This window comes from Jaculus jaculus, chromosome 5 (genome assembly GCF_020740685.1).
Source record: "Jaculus jaculus isolate mJacJac1 chromosome 5, mJacJac1.mat.Y.cur, whole genome shotgun sequence".
Taxonomy (NCBI): Eukaryota; Metazoa; Chordata; class Mammalia; order Rodentia; family Dipodidae; genus Jaculus; species Jaculus jaculus.
Genome location: NC_059106.1, coordinates 82,618,907 through 82,627,601, shown reverse-complemented (window position 1 = coordinate 82,627,601; position 8,695 = coordinate 82,618,907).

Here is an 8,695-nt window from a genome sequence, read left to right as displayed (position 1 = left end):
GCATGTTTCCCTGTATTTCTGAGTAGCTGCCAGCCTTGGAGTCTTTGCTCTGTTCAAATACAGTCCATGCCAGGACTGGCTCAGGCCCAGCCACATGCTCAAATCAACACTCAGCACCAATCAGATAATGGCCCATCTTGGGTTCCTTACACTCCTTTGCTTCTAAGCAAACTTCCATGACTGGTAGCCACCTTATTGTCCAGTTGGCTGGCCAAAGAGGGAGACAAATCACTCCTAACTTCATCTAGCCAGAGTGGAATTCCTTTGGATTGACTATTCTACAAGGTGCTCCTCTCCTGGGGTCTTGCTCCCCTCCCTGACAGTCCCACAGTACCTCACTTGAGCTGGATGTCCTCTGGGCTTGCTTATTATTGGAATTACACATGGCAATTAGATTTCTTTCCGCCTAGGCTTTTGGAAACAAAACTGATCAGCTTTTACACTTTTTTTTTTTCCAGGAAATCAGATGAAATCAAGGCATGGCATGGCTAAAAGTTCAGATAGTGAGCTAGGCATGGTGGTGCACGCCTTTAACCCCAGCACTTGAGAGGCAGAAGTAGGAGGACTGCTGTGAGTTCAAGGACACCCTGAGACTACACAGTGAATTCCAGGTCAGCTTGGGCTACAGCGAGATCATATCTCAATAAAACAAACAAAAAAGTTCAGATCCTACCATCAACACACCTGAGTTAAAGTCCCTGCTATACCACTTACTATCTATGTGGCCTTGGTCAAATTGCTAACCTCTCTGAGCTTACATTTTCTCTTCTGAGAAGTAAGGTTATGGGCTGAGGAAATGACTCAGCATTTAAAGACACTTGCTATAAAGTCTGCTGGCCTGGATTCAATTCAACAGTACCCAGGTAAAGCCAGATGCACAAAGTGACTCATATATCTAGAGGCCGTTTGCAGTGGCAGGAGGCCCTGGTGCACCATATTCTCCCTGTGTCTCTATCACTCTCTCTTCTTACAAATTAATTTATTTATTTTTTTAAGTGAGAGCTGGGCATGATGACGCATGTCTCTAATCCCAGCACTCAGAGGTAGGAGGATTGCTGTGAGTTCAAGGTTAGCCTGGAACTATAGAGTGAGTTCCAAGTCAGCCTAGGCTAGAATGAGACCATACCTCAAAAAAAAAAAAAAAAAAAAAAAACACAAAAAGAAAAGCCTACAAAGTGGTACATGCATCTGGAGTTCATTTGCAGTGACAGGACACCCTGGCATGCTCATGTTCATTTTCTCTCTTTCTCTATATACCTGCCTTTCTCTCTCTCCCTCTCAAATAAATTAATGAAATATTTTTTTAAAAAAAAAAAAGCTGGAGGAATTGCTCAGTGGTTAAAGGCACTTACTTGCAAAGTCTGATGGCCTGGGTTTGATTCCCTAGTACCTAAGTAAAGCCAGATGCACAAAGTGGCTCATGCATCTGGAGTTCATTTACAGTGGCAATAGGCCCTGACACACCCATTCTCTCTCTCTCTCTCTTTCTTTCTCTGTCTGCTTCTTTGTCTCTCTTTCTCTTAAATAAATAATTTTTTAAAAAATATTTTTAGCTGGACTTGGTGGCACACGCCTTTAATCCCAGCACTCGGGAGGCAGAGGTAGGAGGATCGCCATGAGTTCGAGGCTACCCAGAGACTACCTAGTGAATTCCAGGTCAGCCTGAGGTAAAGCAAGACCCTACCTCAAAACAACAACAACAACAACAAATGTATGTATGTGTATATATATATATATATTTCATTTTATTTATTTATATGAGAGAGGGGAAGAGGAAAAGAGAATAGTCATGCCAGGGCCATGCAAACGAATACCAGATGCATGTGCCACCTTGTGCATCTGGTTTATGTGGGTAGTGGGGCATCAAACTGAGGTCCTTTGGCTTTGCAGGCAAGCGCCTCAACTGTTAAGCCATCCCTCCAGCCCTAAATAAATAATTTTTAAAAAGAAAGAGTGAAGGCAAGGAGGTCAATACAAACCTACTCCAAACTCCAGCCGTGCAGGTGACATTAGTGCGTGGTAGTAATGAGCTAGAGCTACTTAGGAAAGAGAACAGCCAGGAGTGGGACATTGGAATAGAAAGCTACAGAGTCTAGGTCTACTGCTAAGCTTCTGTTTATGTGGCTCCTCTGATGTCTGTCACAAAAAGACTAGGAACAGAGCATAGTTACATGGCCTCTAGAGTCTGGTACCGTGCCTAAGACATAGCACACATTAATTCATGCACTCTTTAGCAAGGCAGGCACTATTAATCTACCTCACTTTCAAAGAGAAAGACTTGGAACAATTAAGTTACCTGGCTAAAACCTGACAGTATGTGACTGGGCTGCTATTCAGACCTAACTGTCCTGGCTCCACAGTCCCTCTCTGAGTCACATGCTGTCTCTCTGACCCTGTGCAAAGGGGCCAGATTTGAATATGGTGCATTTTAAATTCAACACAATACACGCTAAGATGGCAACCCTGAAAGCACTCTCCCCCATAGGAAAGTTCCATATTCCCACCATGGACTCCCAAAGGCCCCAGTGTCCAAGTGTGAACTGCAGGCACAGAGCTGAATTCTCAGCCTCACAGCCGATCCAGCTTCAGTTTCCACTGTTTTGCTCGAGGCCCTGTTCTTACAGGAAACGGCTGGGCTGGGCAGGGGTTGAAGCCAGAGACCAACCCAGTGGCACAAACTTCTCTGGAGAGAAGCAATGGAAAAAAAGAGAGAGAGAGAGAGAGAGAGAGAGGAAAACCTTATGAGGCAGCAAACTTGGTGGGCACCTGATATAAGTGGTTCACTGCAGTCCTGGCTGCAAAATACAGAAGTTCCCCAGTTAGCCCTGAGTCATTCATTCCCTTCTGACCCCCAAGGAAGGGGTGATTTCCTGCAGAGCCTTCTGGGCAGCTCAGGCTCCTTCTGAGGGCTGTGTAGGCTCTTATCTTGTAGCAACCCAAAGCTGCTATGTTTGTTGGCGGGGGAGGTGGAAGGAGAAGGGCTCCCCTCTTTCCTTGGATTCTGTTTATCTTCATTCACCTTGAATTCAGGAGTCAGAGAGAGGCCAGCAAGCACAAGCAGGGCAGCTCAGGAGCCGGATGCCCAGTGGAGGGCACACGACAGGCAGCAGAAGACTGTCCAGGTGGCACCCCACAGCTTTCTCCCTTGGACTTATGCTCAGCAACTCCTGCCTCTTTTCCCCACTGCTAACATTGTCAGGTTGTTCAAAGAGGCTTAATTTGCACTCGGCCTTCTTCAGGAGAGAGGCTCCCAGCAGACCCAGAGCCACTCACATCACGTTAGATACATGAGCAAAACAGAGGCAAACACGAGAGGGTGATTCTCATCAAAGGTGCCTGTCTAGGGATTAAAAAAAGAAAAAGGAAAATCAGACTTTGGAATAAAACAGACCTCAATTCAAATCTCAGCCTACTCTTCAATAATGATTCTGAACAACTTGTTTACTCCTTCAAAGCCTGAGCTTTCTGTTCTGGAAAGTGAGGACCTGGTGTGATGCTGACATTACCAGAGTGCTGGCAGAGAGAGGGCATGTTTATTTTTGGAAGCTGGAGGATAACTGGCAGGGAGGGAGGGAGGAGGAAGAGCCCACTCCTACCAGCTCTTACCCTAAGAGGAACCAGTTGACAGTCCCTTCTTGCGAATCACATCTCCAGCTAGGGTAAAGGCACAGTATGGCTACTACCAAATACCACAAGGGGCTAGGAAGATGGCTCAGTGGTTAAGAGAGCTTGCTGTGCAAGCACAAGGATCTAAGAGGGCCTGAGACTGCCTGAGTTCAATTGTGTAGCATCCATATAAACAGCTGGGCTTGGTTATGCACATCTGTAATTCCAGGCTTGTTAGGGGGTGGGGGTGGGATGGAGACCAGAGAATTGCTCAGGACCCACATTAGCCAGATGCACAAGGGGCGCACGCGTCTGGAGTTCGTTAGCAGTGGCTGGAAGCCCTGGCACGCCCATTCCCTCCCTCTCTCTCTCTCTCTCTCTCTGTCACACTCAAATAAATAAATAAAAATGAAACAAAAATTTAAAAAAAATAGTAGAGGGCTGGAGAGATGGCTTAGCGGTTAAGCGCTTGCCTGTGAAGCCTAATGACCCCGGTTCGAGGCTCGGTTCCCCAGGTCCCACGTTAGCCAGATGCACAAGGGGGCGCACGCGTCTGGAGTTCGTTTGCAGAGGCTGGAAGCCCTGGCACACCCATTCTCTCTCTCTCCCTCTACCTGTATTTCTCTCTGTGTCTGTCTCTCTCAAATAAATAAATAAAATAAAATAAAATATTTAAAAAAATAGTAAAGACATTAGTTGGAAAGAAGGGAAAGATGGGATTGAGGAAAGGGAATATGGTGGGAGGGAATTATGATAATGGTCTATGGTCTATATGAACAGGTTGTCAATAAAAACCTTTTTAAAAATTGGTTGGGAATGAAGCCCTTGATTTCCCACCAGAAATAGATGGTAAGACCCTGTTGCTGAAGACTCCACATACTTGGGCTGCAAGGTCATTGAGAAACCCTGCTGGAACTGAGCTGAAAACCTCTTCCATGCAGACCAGCTGACCAAAAAATAGAAGAAGCCATTCTGCATGCAATTCAATGGGAGAGAGAAAAATTACCAGTGAAGATACCCAACAGTGGGCACTGCAAGCCTTATATTTGGCCAGCCAAGACAAATGAGCCAATGGGTACAATAGTGGCACATCTGCTATGGGGGGAACCAACTGCCCTCTAATTTGACTGGAGGCCCGCTCCATGGGAGGGAATACATCCCTGACACTGAAAACCTACAACAGAGGTAGTCATGAGCCCTAGGGGTGTAACATCTGCTGCTGTCTGGCTAAAAGTATATACTATGCTCACCAAACTGCCCAGTTAGCACTTCTCTTAACATTCATACCCATATGTTAGTGCTACTCTCCCTTTTGGCTAGAGAACCTATGTGCCACCATGTGCATCTGGCTTACGTGGGTACTGGGGAATCAAACTTGGGTCATATGACTTTGCAGGCAAGTGCCTTAACCACTAAGGCATCTCTCTGACCCACATTTCTCTTTTTTTAAATTAAACTTTCCTATTGCATATAGTTGGAAGATAAAAAATGACTTTTAAAGCCGGGAGTGGTGGCGCACGCCTTTAATCCCAGCACTCGGGAGGCAGAGGTAGGAGGATTGCCATGAGTTCAAGGCCACCCTGAGATGACAGAGTTAATTCCAGGTCAGCCTGGACCAGAGTGAGACCCTACCTTGAAAAAAAAAAAAGACTTTTAAGAGCTGGGTGTAGTGGTGTACACCATTAGTTTCAGCACTGGAGAGGCTGAGGTAGGAGGTTCACCAAGCATTTGAGGCCAGCCTGGGGACACAGAGTGAGTTTCAGGTCAGCCTAGCCTAGAAAAAAAAATCCAAGAAGTAGGACTTGGGGACAGGTCTGGACCAAGAAAAAAAATTCCTCCAGTCTGTGAAGTGGGTAAGCTATGGGAATGAGGCCCTTATGAGCAAAAAGAAAAAAGAAAGGAATACCCCTCCCTCTCTGGGCTGTGTTTAAGAAACAGACAATGATCCACCAGGAGGAAGAGATCCCAAGCATGAAAACAGGCAAAGGTGGGAAGGCCCCTGGGTTCCAGCATGAAAGCATGAATTTTAGTCTAAATAACATACAGAGCTCTGACAGGATTTTTGTTTTGTTTTGGTTTTTGAGGTAGGGTCTCACTCTAGCCCAAGCTGACCTGGAATTCACTATGTAGTCTCAGGCTGGCCTTGAACTCATGGTGATACTCCCATCTCTGCCTCCCCAGTACTGGGAGTAAAGGCGAGCACCACACTCCCACCCGGCTCTGACAGGAATTTAGTAAGGGAGAGAAGAAAAGCAAATGTGCCTCAGAATGGCAAACTTGAAACAACCTGGTCAAAACGGAGGGAACACGGGAAGCATACACTTCTAGGGTGGAAATGGCATCAACATTTCAGAAGGGCTCTTGGCAATGTCGGAGAAGAGATAAGAGAGAGAAAATCTTGGTTCTGGACTGGAGAGATGGCTTAGCTGGAAAGATGGTTAAAGCGTTTGCCTGAGAAGCCAAGGGACCCAGGTTTGATTCCCCAAGACCCATATAAGCCAGGTGCATGCCTCTGGAGTTGGTTTACAGTGGTCTGAAGGCCCTGGTGTGCCCATTCTCTCTCTCTCTCTCTCTCTCTCTCTTTCTCCCTGTTTCTCTCTCTCTCTCAAATAAATAAAATTAAATTTTTAAAAACTTAATTTTTTTTATTTTTATTTATTTATTTGAAAGTGACAGACAGAGAGGGAAAGAGGGGGAGAGCAAGACAGAATGGGCACATCAGGGCCTCCAGCCACTGCAAACGAACTCCAGTTGCATGTGCCACCTTGTGCATCTGGCTTACGTGGGTACTGGAGAATTGAACCTTGAACCAGAGTCCTTAGGCTTCACAGGCAAGCGCTTAACCACTAAGCCATCTCTCCAACCCTTGTTTTTGATTTTTCAAGGTAGGGTCTTACTATATAGCCCAGGCTGACCTGGAATTCACTATGTAGTCTCAGGCTGGCCTCGAGCTCAAAGCAATCTCCTACTTTGGCCTCTCAAGTGATGGCATTAAAGGCATGCACCACCTTCCCTGGCTTGGCTATCATTTTTTTTTTTTATGTTTGTTTATTGAGACAGGATTTCTCTATGTAGCTGACAGGGACCTGAAACTCCCTATATAACCCAGCTGACTTTGAACCTCATTAAGTCTTCTGCCCCCACCTCCCATGTGTTGGGATTAAAGGCATGCACCACAGTTTGGCCATCTTAAAGACAAGAAGTTGATTAAGTACACAAGTAAGGGCTGGGAAAATGGCTAAACCCCAGTCACCCATATAAAGTCCGGCAGGCGTTTGTTAGTAGCAACACACACATGCACAAACTAAAATAAAATAAAAACATAGACATGAGCTGGAGAGATGGTTCAGTGGTTAAGGCTCTTGTCTGCAAAGCCTAAGGACTGGAGTTTGATTCCCCAGTATCCATATAAAAGCCAGATGCACAAGGTGATGTATGTGTCTGGAGTGCATTTGTAATAGATAGAGGCCCTGGGATGCCCATTCTCTTTCTCTCAATCTCTTTCTCTCATTCACTCTCAAATAAGTAAATAAAATATTTTTTATTTAATTTAATTTATTTTTTTATTTATTAGTGAGAGGGAGAGAGAGAATGGGTGCACCAGGGTCTCTAGCTATTGCAAATGAACTCTAGCTAGATGCATGTGCCATCATGTGCATCTGACTTACGTAGAACCTAGAGAATCAAACCTGGGTCCTTAGACTTAGCAGGGGAGTGCCTTAACCACTAAGCCATCTCTCCAGCCCAATAAAATGTTTTTTAAATTAAAAAATACACTTATGAGGCTAAGGGAGGAAGATCACCATATGAGTTAAAGTCCAGCCAGGGTTACATAGTGAGTTCCAAGTCAGCCTGGGCTAGAGTGAGATCCTTCCTGCCTCTCAAACACACACACACACACACACACACACACACACACACACACGAAAGCCAAGTAGGCAGTTGGCTACCCAAATCTGGGGCCCAAGGGAGATGTCACAGCATTCACATAGCTTCCAAAGTCATGGGACTGCATGAGCATTAAAATTGTGTGTCCTCCTGGAAGAAAACAAGCTGGAGCTGAGCTGGAAGCCTCCTCCCTGTTGATTAGCTGTCACAGTGCTGGAAAAAGCCATGCCTCCTGTTAGGGGAGAAAAGTCATTAACAGTCTTAACAGCTGTGGACCCTACAAGCTACATGACTGCCTAACCAGGCCAAATGTGACATTTGGTGCCATGGTGGCATGTCTATTATGGGAGAAACCAACTGCTCTCTGATTGGATTTGAGGCTTTCTACACGGGATGAATTCTTGCTTGGTACTGAAAACCTAATCAAAAGCCTATAGCTGGGGAGGTCATAAACCCTAGGGAAGAAACTACTATGGCTGTCTGGTCAAATGGCTATATTATTCCCACCAAACTTCCCTCTAAATGCTTACGTTTATGCCCATATATTAATGCTACCCTCACTTTTGGTTAGAGAAGCTTCTTTTCGGATGGTGGTGACCATTAGGATGACTTAAACTCACCATAGTGCTGAGAGGAAGTGACAGTGAAAACTACCACCATGTGCCATGTTGTGAGGCAGCTGGGCTGGCTGATTGTACCTTCTAGAAGCATGGCATATCTATTAAGTGCTTGAGTTCTTTTTATAAAAATATATTTAACAAATCAAAAAATATGTATTTTGCCAGTGTGGTGGCATACACCTTTAATCCCAGGAGGGATTAATCTCGGGAGGCAGAGGTAAAAAGATCACCATGAGTTTGAGGCCACCCTCAAAGGTGTGTACCATAGTGAATTTCCAGGTCAGCTTGGGCTAGAATGAGACCCCACCTCAAAATATATATATATGTATATATTTATGCTGGGTGTGGTGGCACACACCTTTAATCCCAGCACTCAGGGAACAGAGGTAGGAGGATCACCAAGAATTCAAGGCCACCCTGAAACTACAGAGTGAATTCTAACTCGGCCTAAGCTAGAGTGAGAACCTACCAAAAAATAAAAATAAAAAAGATAAAGTGGGTGTGGTGGCACACGCCTTTAATCCCGGCACTCGGGAGGCAGCAGTAGGAGGATCACCATGGGTTCGAGGCCACCCAGAGAT